General features: G+C 36.4%; 1 protein-coding gene across 1 annotated transcript in view; it reads right to left on the reverse strand.

The window, feature by feature from the left end:
- The window catches only part of COX7B2 (cytochrome c oxidase subunit 7B2), a 358,064-nt gene that overhangs the window by 26,457 nt on the left and 313,524 nt on the right, over window positions 1-18,083 (reverse strand). The window contains exon 3 of the transcript XR_014812379.1: window positions 7,455-7,561. The gene's annotated coding sequence lies outside the window, so the exon portion shown is untranslated. The remainder of the gene's footprint in view (window positions 1-7,454; window positions 7,562-18,083) is intronic.

Raw genomic sequence — 18,083 nt, forward strand, 5'->3', positions numbered from 1 at the left:
GATTAAAAGACTGATAATTGTCTGCATTCATGAATTTTCAGTTCTAATGGAACAACAGACAATAAGAATATAAATATACAAATGAAATAAAGCCAATAGTAGAAAAATAAGAGTTGTGATAGAGACCGACTGGCAGTGTACAGCATTACACAGAGGAGTTAGGAGAGATCTCTCAGGAGGTGACATCCGTGCTAAGATCTGAATGACAAAGTTGTCAGCTGTGTGAAAATCTGGAGGAAGGGCTCTCCACGGAGAAGCAAGTGTAGAGACTGTGGTGACAGAATAAGCCTGGTTTATTTGCAGAAATGAGAGACAGGCTGGAGATAAGAATGAAGAGGGGGAGGGTTGGGAAAAGAGATTAGACAGGAAGCCAGGGCCTTATCTTTCCATCTTCAGCAATGATCCCCTTGTCTCCTGGGCTAGGTTGGCAGCCTCCAGAGAGAAAGCGGTTATCCAGAACTAATGTAAGAATATTCTTAGGTAGTCTACATAGGAGTTATTTCCATTTTTATTAACTTTCCACAGGTATGGCTATAATATTGATTCCTTTTAGAAATTTTAGAAGATACAAGTATAAAAACTAAAAATGATCTTAAATCCCAAACCTTCAAGTATAATGAGAATTTTTTTCATGTGCCTAATTTCCCTAGGTAGAGTAGAGGTCAACAAACTCCTTTTGTAAAGACCTAAAGAGTAAATATTTTTGTGGGTCATATGACTTCTGTCATGACTACTCAGCTCTGCCGTTGTATCTGAAATCTGCCAAAGACAGACGTTAATGAAGGATTATGACTCTTTCCAATAAGATTTTATTTACAGATGCAAATTTAAATTTTGTACGATTTTCATGTGTCATCAAATATTATTCAAACATGTAAATATTCTAAAGAGCATTCCTAGCTGGCTGGTTGTACAAAAACAGGCGGCCGGCCAGATTTGACGAGGGCCATATTGAGCCAACCCTTAGTTTAGATACATAGATGTGGATGTATCTATATCCATCTGCCTCTCTATATATGCATGGTATAAACAATTAATTTAAAAATCAGGGCCAAAAGATACATATCTGTTTTAGAAACTCTTAATTCTCACTAATTTTTGTCTCATTCTGTGGCAGGTGAAAGGCATATTATTTCCCACCTCTTTTGCAGTTACCCAGAACCAGGCATGTGGTCAGCTGAGTTTAGGTTTTGAAGATTGGGGATGAACCCTGATGTCTCAGATTGAGCCAGCAGGGCCACCACATAAAAGCAGACTGAAGGGCTAGGTCACCATCTCTAAGGCAGATGTTGTATGAATGAGAAATGAATCTCTATGCATTAAGCCTTTGATTTGTTACTAACACAATGCTGTCTGTATCTGACTTTTGGCCACTGTGTAATGTATTCTGAACAACCATCTTTGAAAACAGCATGTTTATGGCAATATAATGTTTCATTATATGAATCTGATATAATATGTATAACCAATCATGTAATTACTTTTTGAACTTGAGTTATTTTCTGATTTTTGCCCAGTATAAACTCATTTGTGGATAAATATTTATATTTTAGTCTTTTTATGAATTCTAGAAATGTAATCATTGAGACAAAGTGCTAAGTATTTTAAGGGCCACTGATACATATTCACAAATTATACATCATATATTTTGTGACATTTAAAACTTTTGTTGGCCATGTATGCTCTACGACCATTTTTATTATCATTAGCCAGTATGATTTCTACAGTCTTGCTTGATTAGTTGAGGAAATGGTTTTTCTTTGTACCACTTTTTACTTTCTTAACTAGAAAGTTGGAATACTTTTCATATTGTTAATAGTCTCTTGAGTTTCCTTTTTATTAATAGTTTTTTCAGTCCTTTGCCACTTCTTCTACTGAGGTATCTATATGTTTCTGATTGATAATATTTCTAATCAGTAACATTATTTTATTTACCCTTTGCCATACCTGCTGCAACTATTAGTCTAGGTTTTCATTTGTTTGTATTTTCTTTAATGTGGTATGTTGTCCCTACGTTCACAGATGTTTTAAACTTGGTTTAGGTCTGTCAGTCTCTTTTTTACAATTTCATCATTCACTTTTATGCTTTCAATATTCTTTTACATCTCAAGACAGAATCATATCTGCTAGTGTTTTCTTCTTATTCTTTTATAGTTTTATTTTTTACCATTTGTAGTAGGCAGAATGATGGCCTCCCAAAGGCATCCGTGTCTTAATCCACAAACCTGTGAATATGTTACTCTAGAGAGCAAAAGGAACTTGGCAGATGTGCATAAGAATGTTGAGATGAGCACATTATCTTGGATTATCCATGTGGGACCAAGGTAATCAAAAGGGTCCTCATAAGAGGGAGGCAGGAGGTGCAGAGTATGAGAAAGAGATGTGATGAGGGAAGCAGAAGGTTAGTGATATGGCCACCTGTCAAGGAAGGTAGGCAGCACCCAGAGGCTGGAAAAGACAAGGAACAGATTCTCCTCTAGAGCCTCCAGAAGGATGCGGCTCTGCTGACACCTCAGTTCTCCCCTTATAAGGCCTGTTTCAGGCGTCTAACTTCCACAACCACAAGATAACGAGTCTGTGTTGTTTTCAGCCACTAAATATGTATTGACTTACTATGGCAGCAGTGGGAAGTGGATACAGCACTTAACCCACTTGGAAGTTATTTTTTGTAGATGTAAAAATATATTTATTTTCATAAGAGTAAGAAAACAAGAAGAATCTCAGAAATAGCTTATATACACCTGCGAAACAAAGGGCTCTAAAAAAGCTATGAGTAGCTGTTAAGGGTACCATTTTCTAGGAGATAAAATAAGAATTTTAAGGTTCTGGGGTGTCTCTACCTGTAGCCTGGTTAGACTGGTTCAAGGAAAGGGAGAGGTATCTAGGGAACCCCCACCAAATAACTTCAAGTTCCAACTTGTTCACCACAGAAATTCTACTTCAAGATAAAAGCTTTCAACTGGGGCCATTGCCAAGGTGACCTGCTGACTCCTAGCCCTCTGGAATCCTTCCTTTATCCTTTTGACTACCAGTTATATATTTCTTTTTCTTTTCTTTTTCTTTCTTTCTTTTTTTTTTTTTTTAACTTTTAGGGCCACACCCGCAGCATATGGAGGTTCCCAGGCTAGGGGTCCAATCAGAGCTACAGCTACAGGTGCCAGCCTAAACCACAGTCACAGCAAGGCAGGATCCGAGCCACGTCTGCAACCTACACCATAGCTCACAGCAATGCTGGATCCTTAACCCACTGACAAAGCCAGGGATTGAACCCGCATCCTCATGGATACTAGTTGGATTTGTTTCTGCTGCACCAAGAAGGGAACTCCCCAGGTATATGTTGCTACCAAAGGTTACCTACGAAATGATATAGAAATGCTAGCTAAAAACAGAGAATTCTAGGTATATGTTTCAAAGCTCAATTTTATTTAGAAATATCTTATAACAACATTGCAAGTTGAAGCTGCTACTGGTTTGGTGTTTGTACTTTTCAACTTGCTTAACTATTTGAACATGGTATTTCCTCCTTCAATTTGGGGATGTGTGCGTGTGTTTTGTGCCCATTCTTCTCTTGCCTATGATCCCTAATTCATTGACATTTTCTTCCTCAGCCAGAGAGCTGTTTGCAGTGGTTGAGTGGGGTCTAGAGTCAGCCTATGTGGTTTAAGTCTTCCTCTATCATATAATCTGTGACCTTGACAGTATACTGATCTCTCTGAACCTCAATTTCCTCTCCTATTAAGCAGAAACTATAATAGGAACTACCTCATGAAAATAATTTGAAAATAATAAATGTAAACTATTTGGGCAATGTCAAATGCAAAGTTCCTGTTCCCTCACTTTTGGTTCTTTATTATTCCTGTCTCCTGATAACTGTTTCAGAACTCATCTACCCTTCAGTGCCCAAACTAACCATAATTCCAACTTACTCTGGCCACCACATATCATAACACTCCTTTGCCCCTTGGAACTTGTATAAACTACTACATTAAAAATCACATATTTTTACCTCGTTGGATTCATAATAATCTACTGCTTAATTTTTATTTTTTTATTTTTTTTTAGGGCCACACCCACAGCATATGGAGGTTCCCAGGCTAGGGGTCGAATCAGAGCTGCAGCTGCTGGGCTACCCCACAGCCATAGCAATGCAGATCTGAGCCGCGTTTGTGACCTACACCACAGCTCAGGCAACGCTGGATCCTAACCCACTAAGGGAGGCCAGGGATGAAATCTGTGTCCTCCTGGATACCAATAAGATTCATTTCTGCTGAGCCATGACAGGAACTCCATACTGCTTAATTTTTTATTTTGATTTTTTTTACCTCTTTTTAGTTAAAAAATGCATTTCAATAAAAAGTAATTGTTGGAATCTCTGTTACTCCATTTCCTTATATGTTAAGTGAGGATACTAATAGTATTTATAAGTTTGCTGTGAAAACTAAATGAGTTTGTCTGTAAAATGTTTAGAGCAATGCCTGGCACATAGGAAAGGTTAAATAAATGTTATGTTTTTACTAGAAATATTATACGCAAAACACTGTAAAATTATTTAACATTATAAAAAGCTTATACATTTATTAAGAAGGCCTCTTGCCTATGCCTGGTTTATATTACATTGTAAGTTTTCAATAGATATCAAATCAATGAATATATGAAAGGCAAAAATGGATTGTGGAAAATTAATATTTGGATATAGAAGATTGAAAGGAAGTCTTGAGGTGTGATTGGACATGTGAATGTGTATATACATATCAAATGGAAAAAGAAAGAATGAGAAATGTATAAACACTATATTTTTCCTGCATATGACCAGTGGAGAGGATTTTGGCTGCCTGCCCATGGAGGTGATAGGGATGAGGGCAATAACAGCAACAACAAGGGATCTATACAAGAAAGGGCTGGAAATGCTCTGACATAGCATAAGATTGCAGGGTGTTTATTTGCATGCCCCTGCAACACTCTGCCTCAAGTTCTCTAAAAAGGAAGATGTGACAGAGTTGGTAGGATTTGTGTGTAAGAAGGAATTTAACTTGTAAAATATGAAAGAAGTTCCCTTTTCTAACAGTGCCATGGGAAAAGCAGAGATTTTTCATAAGCTGAGCAATTTGGCAGAAGTATAATTTGGGAGGAGGCCAGAAAGGAAGTTTCTTGTGATAACAAAGGATATCTCTGAAGCGCATGCTAATTATCAGTGCCCAGCTATTTTTAGGTGAAGTTTCCTCTGGAAGGTCTGTTTCTTTCTAGATATATCTGCCAGTCAGAAGGAGTAAAAAGATCAATCCAGGCTCTGGGAAGTTCTCATTCTTATTTATTCCATTATATATACATGATCCAGGGGCTTTTTCTTCTTTTTAGGGCCATGCCTGGGGCATATGGAGGTTCTCAGGCTAGGGGTTGAATTGGAGCTGTAGCCACTGACCTACACCACCTCCACAGCAATGCAGGATCCGAGCTGCACCTGTGACCTACACACAGCTCACAGCAATGCCGATCCCTAATCCACTGAGTGAGGCCAGGGATCGAACTCGCATCCTCATGGATACTAGTCGGGTTTGTAACCCACTGAGCCACGATGGGAACTCCTGAGTGGATTATTTTTAATATCATTCACTCTTTCATTAGTTCAACAAGCTTTTATTCAGCAAGCACTGATTGAGCACTCTTCTATGAGAGTACTGTGCAAGACATCCTCTGAAAAGTCTGTGACTAATAATAATGATGAAAAGTGTAAGTATTATTAGAGCATACTTTATGGAAAACTTTGCAGAGTATTAATTGTGAGTCAGGATGGGGATTGTTCTATGCATTTGATTGTCACAAACAAAAGACTACAAAATAAGTTGTCATAATACTTGAAGTAGAGATGAATAAATGAGGCACTTAGAGGTAAATGGCTCTCCCGAATCTGCAATCTAGTCACTGTCACAGCTGTTATAACTCCAGGCTGTCCCCTTAGCCACCATGCTGAGGATGTTTCTGAGATGAGATTGTGCTCTCAGAAAGCTTATAGACTGGTCCAAGGAACTATTTACAATTATACATAGTTACAATAAAGTGTGACCTGTGCTGCACGCAGTTACTTATAGGGTATTGTGAGAGCATATAGAAGAAGTGTTCAACCCAGGGATACAGAACAGGAAAGAGCTCATCTAAGCTGAAGCCTGAGGCAGAAAGCGGACAAAATAGATGCTAAGATGGGAGGTCAAAATGTTCCAGGAAAATGAAATAGCATGAAGTTCCCAAGGTGAGGAGGAGAAGATCAAGTCCATGTGAGAAATGAAGTAAGGCTCACTAGACCTGGAAGAAGAGGTGATGAAGATGAGCCCAATAATTTAAGAAAATAGTCAAGATACTATAACTTCTTTTCTGCCCTTTTCCTCTAGGTCTTGCCAAAAAAGATGGTGTCTGAGTCACCTTCCAAGTCCCTGCTTGCAATAAAAAGTGCATGCATATTCAACGGGGCTGCTACTTTGCCAGACAAAACCATTCCAGGCAGATTTCATGGGAAACTTGCTTCTCTGCCTCAGCCCTTTGCTTTCTGGTGAAGTCTCCTGCCTGCTTTCTCTTATAATCAATAGCAGACAATATTTTCTTTGAAAAGTGTCTATAAAAGTTTCTGTAGGATGATTTTAGAGCTAAAGGAATTAACTTATAATGGTATATAGAGGGTGAGATGTTAGAATAGCAAGAACTTATAGGAAGATTGATTAAAGGAGTAAAGCTTGGATGCCCTTTCAAGATGTCACAGAGTGACTGGAAAGTGAAGAGTGATGTGAAAATGATTTTAAAAGGGACTGAATAAAGACAAGGCTTTCGTGAAGAAAGTCAATATTCCATAAAGCTGTAGAAATATTTGGTGGAGAGAGCAAGAGTATAAGAACAAGCAAAAAAAAAAAAAAAAGGTAAATTAAGGCTAAAATAACAAAATTCAACATACAGGTGAGAAAATTTGTCTAGCCCATCATGGTGAAAAGCATAAATAAAATGTCAAACAAGAATAAACTATCAGAAAACAGAATATGCAAAGAAGAGACGGTTAGGATCAGCTTCAGGATTAAAACTAGACAATATGATGATATGGAAGGAGAAATTAGAAATCAAGCAAATGTACTTTAAGGAGAAAAATATAAGACATGCAGAAGTAATATGTGCCAATGCCAAGGAATTAATCAAGAGGTTAAAAATTATTCTAAGCAAACATATCAACTCAAAAATGATGCAGAGTGACTAAGTAGAACTTTATGTTTCTCTTAGGTTTGATGTTAGATGGTTTTCTGCTAACGTTTTTCAGCTCTTTAAAAAAGAAATATAAAAAACCTTTGTATTAAAGTATATGAATAAAATGTGAAAAGGGCAGTACAAGGGAAGTTATCAAGAGCAATTATAAGGGAGAGAGAAAAAGCATTAGAATTTAGAGACCACTAACCGTACTGAACACTGATCACAAGACTTACGTGGACATCGTGCTGCAAGGGTTGGCAGACTTAGAAGAAGGCATGACACACAGGGCAAACGATATGCCAGACTTCCAAAAATAGCTGATGGTGAATTTCAGAGGCATCTGAAACAGGCCAAAATGGAGAGGTTCGAAAATTATTAATTAGTTTATTAAAAATATGGCTTTGATGATTAACTATAATTCTTTCTTTAAAGCTGGATCCAAAATAGTGTTTGCCAGATAAGTGAAATAAGTGAGGATGTTATATATCAAAATGACCCACATTTTATTGCTCAGTGGACAGGGGAAGAAATAAATTAATTTGACAAGGGGGGTGAGACAAGTCTACCCACATAGTCCTTTATTTTCATGTGTGCTCTGCAGACTTTCTCAAAAGAAGACAAAAAGTAGATAACAAATTGAAGAGAAGACAAATGAAAATGATTAAAAAAAGAGATGCTATCATAGGTTAATAAACCTAGGTATTATCTTAGCAGATACTATCGTCTTGACAATGGCTGACAAACTGAAGACAACAATATTTAAAATCTATAAAAGGTACTCCGGAAGAGCTGAAGCAAGAGGCACAGTGCTATAAAATGAGACAAAGAGAGCTATGATAATATTGAAGATATCAAAGTGCAGGCTGGGCCACTGGCAATGTTTGATTTACTTTGGAGAATGTAGAAGAGGCACAATGATATTAGGGCCATGAAGATAACAGAATAGAAGATAAAAATAAACATAAGTGATTTGAAAAGTATTAGGATACAGGATACATATAATTAAGCTTTGCCAAGTGCTACGTTGTATTTGCACATTACAGCTCCCACCAACTGCATGCAGCTCCTTCATTAATGAGTCATTTTAAAATTCTCATCAAAAAACAAGGGCAAAAAAACTTGACAGGAGGCTCTGTATTTCTCACAAGAGGATAAAATGACCAATGTCAAAGTGTTTTATCAGCCAATGTTTTTGTCTTTCAAATACATGGAAGCAGAAGGTGGCAAAACCTGGGAGAGATGGTGAAATGAAGCACAGCAAGGCAGGAAAGCACCAGCTTTGGCAGGCCGGGAGCTCTTTTGATATCAGTCTTTACAATCAATCAGCTGCTGTAAGCCTGGACCAGTTACCCAAATGGAGTCTCTGTTTTCCTTTTTTTTAATTTAATTTTATTGGAGTATAGTTGACTTACAATGTTGTATTAGTTTCAGATGTCCGGCAAAGTGAATCAGTCAAACATATAAATATCTCCATTCTTTTTTTTCCCATATAGGTTATTAATAAACTATTGAGCGGATTTTCCTGAGCTATACAGTAGGTTCTCCTTAATTATCTATTTTATACAGCAGCATATATGTGTTATTTCAACCCTCCAAATTCTTTCCTCCCCCCAGTGGTTTCACCTGTGGTAACCATAAGATTGGTTTTGAAATCTTTAAAGTTTGTTTCTGTTTTTAAAATAAGTTCTTTTGTATCATTCTTATTAGAGTCTACATATAAATGATGTTTGATATTTGCCTTTCTCTTCTTACTTCACTCAGTATGATAATCTCTAGGTCCATCCATGTTGCTGTAAATGGCATCACTTCATTCTTTTTTATGGTTGACTAATATTCCAGTGTATATATGTACCACATCTTCTGTTTTCATAAGTAAAAAGAGGAAAATACTTGTATATCATTATTCTAAAGTTATAATGAAAAATAAATGGGATAACTGTGCAAAGAGCTTAATACATTAGTGCTCAAATACTGTGGGAGATTTTTAGTAGAGGTAGCAGTTTTAGATCTAAAGGCTCAGAGGGAGGAAAAAACAGATGGCATTGAAATACATAAGGGGCTTAAGCATCCCTGGACTTCGGTATCCACTGAGGTCCTGGAACCAGTCCCCTGCAGATACCAGGGGCGACTGTGATAAAATTGAAGAATTGGAAATTGAGAGTTTTAGAAATGTTTCTATTGCAGCTTCTAGAAATCACTGTGACATGGAATGTTTTACATACAAAAAAAATCTAAAACACAAAAAACATCTCCCAAGTATTAGAAATTTGAGAAGAGGAGACAAAGCAACATGACGGAAGGCATTCAGTAACACTTGGCTATGGAGAAGGAGGAAAATGGGATGACATCCAGTCAGAACTACAGTGTTCTTAACATGAGAAATCTAATAAAAAATGATACAAAAGAACTTATTCACAACAGAAACAGACTCAAAGATTTCAAAACCAAATTTATGGTTACCAAAGGGGAAATACTGGGGGAGGGATAAATTAGATTACGATTAACATATACACACAACCATATATAAAACAGGTAAGTAACAAGGACCTACTGTATAGCACAGGGAAATTTACTCAATACTCTGTAATAACCTATATGGGAAAAGAATCTGGAAAGGAATGGATAGTCTTACATATATAACTGATTCACTTTGCTATGCACCTGGAACTAACACAACATTGTAAGTCAACCACATTCCAATTTTGTTTAAAAAAGAACTACAGTGTTCATGGGGCATTAATATAAGGGCATCACAGGCAGAGAAAATAGATTTGTGATTGCCAAGGGGGAGAGGGGAGGGAGTAGGATGGACTGGGAGTTTGGGGTTAACAGATGCAAACTATTACATTTAGAATGGATAAGCAATGAGATCCTACTGTACAGCACAGGGAACTGGATACAGTCTCCTGGAATAGAACATGATGAAAGAAAATATGATTAAAAGAAAGAATGTATATATACATATGACTGGGTCACTTTGTAGTGCAGCAGAAATTGGCACAACATAGTAAATCACCTCTAATAAATTTTTAAAAAGTAAAATAGATAAAACAACAATAGCAAACCCATAGCAAAGAGAGCAAACAAAAGTGGGAAAGGTTCTTATGGAGTAGCAGATAGAGTGGACTATAATTCATTCATTAATTTGTAGATTTTACTAATATTTACTGTGCTAGGCATTAAGAAGTAGTTAGAAGAAGAAGCAACTGGGAAAATAAATCACATAAAAATAATTTACATGGGAAAAAGAGATCGATGAACACCGCACACATTCATTTGCGTTATATTATATTACAGTAGGCTTGATGGTGATGGCAGCAGGGAAAGAATCTATAGCAAGAAAATTAGGGCATTACAGATTTGTCTCAGCCTCATATGAAAATGCCTGGTCTGATTTTCACAAATTTGGGAGGTTTTTGAGAGTCTGACTCAACCTATAAGTTGGACTTGGGGAATAGGGAGGGAGGCAGGCTTCACAGAGGTTTTGCATTTGTCTTTGAGCTGCTTTGCACAATCACAATTCATCACCCTGAGAGAGGAAGAGGAGTAGAAAGGCATGAATTTAACAAGGGTCAGGGCTGTTTCTGAACCATGTCAGAGAAGCCAGCTAATTGTGAATCACACGTAAATAAACTTTAAACTATTCAGTCCGTGGTACATGTAAAAGATCTTTGAGAGATATAAACCATGAAAACTATAGTATTGTTTGCCATTGGCCTATGAACCACACAAGGGGCAGGCTTTCTTCTATTCATCTGGACACGCATAGCCATCACCCAGTGCAGTGCCTGGCACAGGAGTGGCATTTAATACCTACAGAATTTAATTTTTCTCAAGTGTCTGCTTGTGTTTTAGTGATCCTGTTTACTTATGCCTTGGTACCATCCTAAGTGTATTTCACAGATATTCAACTGCTAAATTAATAATGATGAATTAATAAATTAAATCTCAGGGTGTTCTTTTAAAGATATTTCTGGATGACAAGGGGAGACTGAAACAATCTTTCCTCAAGTCTTTCTCTAATAGAAATATTAAGAAAATTTTCTCAAAATTAAAAAAAAAAATCAGTTGGAAAAAATAGTGGCTTGTCAGCCAGACAGCATAGTTGAGCTAATCAATGCTCCTTTAAGGCTTTCTTCACACTGCAGCAAAACTAAACAAGGAAAAATAAAGCAAATATTACTGTATTTAAGAAATACAATGCCAAGATGACATACATTTTCTGTACTTATAATGTTGCTATCACTCGGCAAGTGGCTGAATAAATTAGAAACAGAGCACAATATTATCCATTTTTTAAAAATAACCCAACACAAAAGGTTGCCAAGATACTGAGCTTTTATCATCTCTGAAGCTTGTTCTCCTGGTTACTTTTGTTCTGCCTACTCTATGTGACAATATTTGTTGCTATAGTTAAATCCAATTTTCATTTTTAGTGCTGTTGTATGCTGCTGAGATGCACAAAAGACTAACAACGCTGTCTTTAGGCAAAATTTCTCTGTCGGGCTGCAACTGAAGTTTATTTCCCACAGTAATTTTTAAAAGTCTAAATGGCATCAAGATTTCTTAGCCTGTGCAAATATTTTTCCTTTGCACCCTCATGCATTATTTTTATATAATATGTAATAATGACTGCCTATGGAAGTGCTGCCTGGTAGGATTCGATATTTAGAGGAGTTTCACAGACCTCATCTTTTACCATGGGTTTTATAACCCTGAACATAACTCACTTTATATATTCAAGGAACTTACGGCCTAAATAAATTGTGATGATTATGTCACAGAAATGGAACTGACAGGGGAAAAGGGAATTTTAAAAAATTATTAATATATAGTGCATTGAGAGATAAATATGTGTGTGTGACATAACTGTGCATGTGTGTGTATCTCTAGAGATAATTCAGATCACATGTGCCTTTCCAGGCTTCCAAAATTTTCTCCAAGAAATTGATTTTTTTATTCCAAGATAAAAGAAACAAATAATAATACAAGTCTAAAAAATGCAGTTTGAAATTGGCATAATTGGGATCTCAGCTTCTCTGGAGATAAATCCACCAATGTTGAAACAGAGAGTACAGGAGTATTTCTGAAAGTAATATTTCAGCTAAAAGCTGACTTATCATTCCTCACTGCTGCATCTTTCTTACAAACATGCCATTTGCTAATTTCTATTTCCAGGCCTTTAATTCTTTCATGCTGCCATTATAATATATTCATTTTTTTCTTTTTCTAATGATTTTTATTTTTTCTATTATAGTTAATTTACAGTGTTCTGTCAATTTTCTACTGTACAGCAAAGTGACCCAGTCTCACACATATATACATTCTTTTTCTCACATTATCCTCCATCATGTTCCATACAAGTGACTAGTCATAGTACCCTGTGCTATACAGCAGGATCCCATTTCTTAAACACTTCAAATGCAATAGTTTGCATCTATTAACCCCAGACCCCCAGTCCATCCCACTCCTTCTCCCTCCCCCTTGGCAACCATAAGTCTATTCTCCAAGTCCATGAGTTTCTTTTCTGTGGAAAGGTTTGTTTGTAGCATATATTAGATTCCAGATATAAGTGATATCCTATGGTATTTGTCTTTCTCTTTGACTTACTTCACTTAGTATGAGAGTCTCTAGTTCCATCCATGTTGCTGCAAATGGCATTATTTTGTTCTTTTTATGGCTAAGTAGTACTCCATTGTGTATATATACCACATCTTCTTAATCCATTCATATGTAGATGGATATTTAAGTTGTTTCCATGTCTTGTCTATTGTGAACATACCGGTGCATATATCATTCTGAGTTAGAGTTTTATCTGAATATATGTGCAAGAGTGGGATTGCTGGGTCATATGGTAGTTCTATATTTAGTTTTCTGAGGTACCTCCATACTGTTTTCCATAGTGGTTGTACCAATTTACATTCCCACCAACACTGGAGGAGGGTTCTCTTTTCTCTATACCTTTTCCAGCATTTGTTATTTGTGAACAGATGGTCATTCTGACAGGTGCAAAGTGGCACCTCATAGTAGTTTTGATTTGCATTTCTCAAATAATTAGTGATGAGCATTTTCTTTCATGTGTTTGTTGGCCATCTGTATATCATCTTTGGAGAAATGTCTATTCAGGTCCTTTGCCCATTTTTGAATTGGGTTGTTGGTGTTTTGCTGTTGAGTTTTATAAGTTGTTTATGTATTTTAGAGATTAAGCCCTTGTCAGTTGCATCATTTGAAAGTATTTTCTCCCATTCTGTAGGTTATCTTTTTTTTTTTTTTAATGGTTTCTTTTGCTGTACAAAAGCTTGTCAGTTTGATTAGTTCCCACTGGTTTGTTTTTAGTTTTATTTCTCTTACCTTGGGAGACTGACCTAAGAAAACACTTGTATGGTTGATGTCAGAGAATGTTTTGTCTATGTTCTCCTCTAGGAGTTTGATGGTGTCTTGTCTTACATTTAAGTCTTTAAGCCATTTTGAGTTTATTTTTGGGCATGGTATGGGGGTGTGTTCCAGTTTCATTGATTTACACACAGCTGTCCAGTTTTTCCGGCACCACTTACAGAGAAGACTGTCGTTTTTTCCCCATTTTATATTCTTATGTCCTTTGTCAAAGATTAATTGACCATGGGCATCTGGGTTTTTTTCTGGGTTCTCTATTCTGTTCCATTGGTCTGTATGTCTGTTTTGATAACAGTACTATACTTTCTTGATGACTGTAGCTTTGTAATATTGCCTGAAGTCTGGAAGAATTATGCTTTCTGCTTGTTTTTTGTTCTTCAGGATTGCTTTGGCAATTCTGAGTCCTTTATTTTTCAATATAAATTTTTGGATTGTTGTTGCTAAGATTTTTTTTATCTTGAATTGATATAGGACTTTTATCAAATGCTTTTTTCACATCTATTAAGATATTTTGACTTTTCTTTTGTTAAAGTGGTATATGATATTGATTGATTTGCATTTATTGAAACATCCTTGTGAACCTAGGATGAATCCCACTTGGTCGTGGTATATGATCTTTTTTTATTTGTTGTTGGATTCAGTTGGCTCAAATTTTATTGAGAATTTTTGCATCTATGTTCATCAAAGATATTTTTCTATAATTTTCTCTTTTGGTAGTATCTTTGTCTAGTTTTGGTATTAGAGTGATGGTGGCGTCATAGAATGTCTTTGGGAGTGTTCCTTCTTCTTCAAACTTTTGGAAAATTTTAAGGAGTATGGGTATAAGTTTTTCTTTGTATGTTTGGTAGAATTCACCTGTGAAGCCATGCGGTCTGGGCTTTTGTTTGTAGGGAGTGTTTTTACTACATATTCAATTTCATTTCTAATGATTGGTCTGTTCAATTGATCTATTGCTTCTTGATTCAGTTTTGGTGAGCTGTATGTCTCCAAAAATTTGTTCATTTTTCTAGATTTTTAAATTTGTTGGCATATAATAGTTCATAGTATTCTTTTTTTTCGTATTTCTGCAATATTCATTGAGATTTCTCCTTTTCCATTTTTTATTATTATAGCATACATATTCTTTCAAGCTTCAGTTCACAAGACACTTATTCATCAGTGTTTCATGGGACAGCTAGAAATGCCTTTTGGGGGAGCCTATGTTGAATAATCACATCCTATTTTTAAACCCTACACTTAAGTTTTAAAAAGAATCAACTGAAAAAACTCCAGGTTAGGAGTTCCGTTGTGGCACAGCAGAAATGAAGCCTACTAGTATCCATGAAGATGTTGTTTTAATCGCTGGCCTCACTCAGTGGGTCAGATCCAGTGTTGCTGCAAGCTGTGGCAAACAGCTGCAGCTCGGATTCTGCATTATGTGGCTGTGTTGTAGGCTGGCTCCTTTTTGACCCTAGTCTGGGAACTTCCATATGTCATGGGTGTGGCCCTAAAAAGACGAAAAAGAAAAAAAAAATTCCAAGTTAAAGAAAAGTCATATCCTATCAGTATTTATGTGTCTAAATTACAATGTACCTGTTAAAAATTAATGCCTCTATGGGCTAATTCTTAGGTCAGCTGCATAGAATTGTAGCACCTGGACAAGAAAGATAATGGTGTCATTGGGCCCTAAGATATTTTGATTACTTTTGAAATATTGTAACTAGGTGTCACAATGACATACTTATACATTCAGGAGTTCCTGTTGTGGTTCAGCAGTAACAAACCAGACTAGCATCCATGAGGATGCGGGTTCAATCCCTAGCTCGTTCAGTGGGTTGGGGATCGGGTATTGCTGTGAGCTATGGTGTAAATTGCAGATGCGACTTGGATCCCACAGGACTGTGGCTGTAGCTCCAATTCGACCCCTAGCCTGGGAACTTCCATATGCCACACATGCAGCCCTGAAAAGACAAAATAAAATAAAATAAATATTCAGATAAGAGGGACAAAAATAATAATAATCTGTAACTCTGAAAAAATGGGAAGATTTAGCCTGAAAAAAGAATACTGATATATGATCACATTTTTTCATGTATTTGAAAGATTTTCATGTGAAAGAGGAAATGGAAATGTTATTTATGTCTCCAAAAGAAAAGTGCTAGGGCCAGAGGGAGGAAGTGATAAAAGAAATATTCTAAGCTTAACATGAAGGAGAATTTTCTAATAATTAGAGATAATATTAAAGGAAAATTATTCTGACATTCGTTAAAATGGTAGGAAAGACTTTATTTAAGACTATTATAACAGGAGAGAGCGATTGGGCTCAACCCCAAATACAAACAGACAGCTGATACTTTTCAGCCAATAAGCAGAGTGAGGGGGATCAGTAGATAAAAATTATGACAAGGAGATATCAGAAATAGGAAGATTCTTACTAAACTTACTTAAAAAGGTTTTTACTGAAGACAAACCAGAGTGTGTATATATATGTATATATATATATATATGTGTGTGTGTATATATATATATATATATATAGATAGATAGATAGATAGATAGATAAAATGGGTGGGGATGAGGAACTTTATCAGCTATTGAGAGGGATCACATATTATAGGTGGGAGATTCTCACTAAACTGACTTGGCAAGATTCTTGCTAAGATTAGGCTTGGCAAGGATGGACACAGAGACCTAGTCGAAGAGGGCTCAAAGGAGTCTAACCAAAATTTAGTCAAGGAGAGAGTCCCTCAATAACAGCAATAATACTAGTATTCATAATAATATTTTTGTAATAAATGATGAAATTAAGTGACCTTCCCAAAGTCATTCTGTTAGTGGGCAGGAATTAAAACTCAGATGTGAATAACTCCAGAGTTACTACCGTAAACCATGGAGCTCTTACATCTATTTATTAGAACAGCTGCTTTGTAAGATAGAGAGCTTCTTCTCAGGATAATCTTTAGTTACAGGTAATTTAATCAATGATACTAAAGAAGAACTCCTACAATAGACAGGGGGTTCAGTGATTGCTGAGGTTGCTGCTAACTTTAAGTGTCTATGGTTTGATGATTCTACTCTGATGATTATTTTAATTTATAATATGAGATACAAGGAACTTTAAAACAATCTAACTTGTCTCTATAGCCTTGCCACCACTTTCTATTTCTTGTGTGTGTGTGTTTTTTTTAATACTAGCCATAATAACAGGTGTGAGGTGGTATCTCATTGTGGACAGAATGATGACAATAGTTAACAGTACTGTATTATGTACTATATTGTATATCTGAAAGTTGCTAAGAGAGTAGACCTTAAAAGTTCTCATCACAAGAAAAAAAAACTATAAATGTGTGGTGATGAATGCTAACTAGACTTATTGTGCTGATCATTTTGCAATATATATAGCTATTGACTCATTATGTTATACATCTAAAACTAATATAATATTATACATCAATTGCACCTCAATTTTTAAAAAATCAGTGCATGTACACAGACCTAGAAAATCCAATCTAATTTAACACCCTCATTTTAAGAATGCTAAAACTGAAATGAATGAGTTTCTGTTGTGGCTCAGTGGGTTAAAAACCCAACATAGTGTCTGTGAGGATACAGGTTTGACCCCTGACCTCACTCACTGGGTTAAAATCTGGTGTTGCCACAAGCTGTCAAAAACTTCCGTACGCCTCAGGTTTAGCTGCTGTAAAAAGAGAAAGAAAAAAAAAAAACCCCAAAACTGAGAAACGTTAAGTTGAAGATTTTTCACAGTGGCACAGTGGGTTAAAAATCCTACTGCAGCAGCTCAGGTCACTGTGAAGGTTCGGATTCTATCTCCAGTCCAACACAGTGGGTTAAAGGATCCCACACTGCTGCAGCTGTGGCCTGGATTCAATCCCTGGTCTGGGGAACTTCCATATGCCACAAGGGCAGCCATAAAATTGAAAAAAAAAAAAATTTAAAGAAACATAAGGAGTTGAACCTGACTACTATCCATGAGGACCTAGGTTCAATTTCTGACCCTGATCAGTGGGTTAAGGATCCGGCATTGTCCTGAGCTATGGTGTAGTCCACAGATGCAGCTCAGATCCTGTGTTGCTGTGGCTGTGGCTGTGGCATACCTCCAATTCTACCCCTAGCTTGGGAACTTCCAAATGCCACAGGTACGGCCCTAAAAATAAATAAATAAATAAATAAGTTGAATTGCTCATGATCACATACTAGGTTTGTGATGGAACACAGAATAGGTAAGTCCACTTACTCATGGGTCTGAGATCATGCATGCTTATTATTATTACTATTATTTCTCCAGGTCTGGGGCATGTGGAAGTCCCCAGGTCAAGGACCGAACCCATGACATAGTGGGTACAATACCAGATACTTAACCATTAAGCCACCAGAGAACTCCATGTGTTTGTTATTTTGCAATGGTCTAATCCATAACCCAAACATTTTATTGAATAGCTTTTTTTTTTTTTTTTATCTTTTTGCCTTTT

Source organism: Sus scrofa, chromosome 8 (assembly GCF_054392235.1).
Source record: "Sus scrofa isolate SSC_HxYL_T2T_F1_AM1 chromosome 8, Sscrofa_HxYL_maternal_Yorkshire_Landrace_v2.0, whole genome shotgun sequence".
Lineage (NCBI taxonomy): Eukaryota > Metazoa > Chordata > Mammalia > Artiodactyla > Suidae > Sus > Sus scrofa.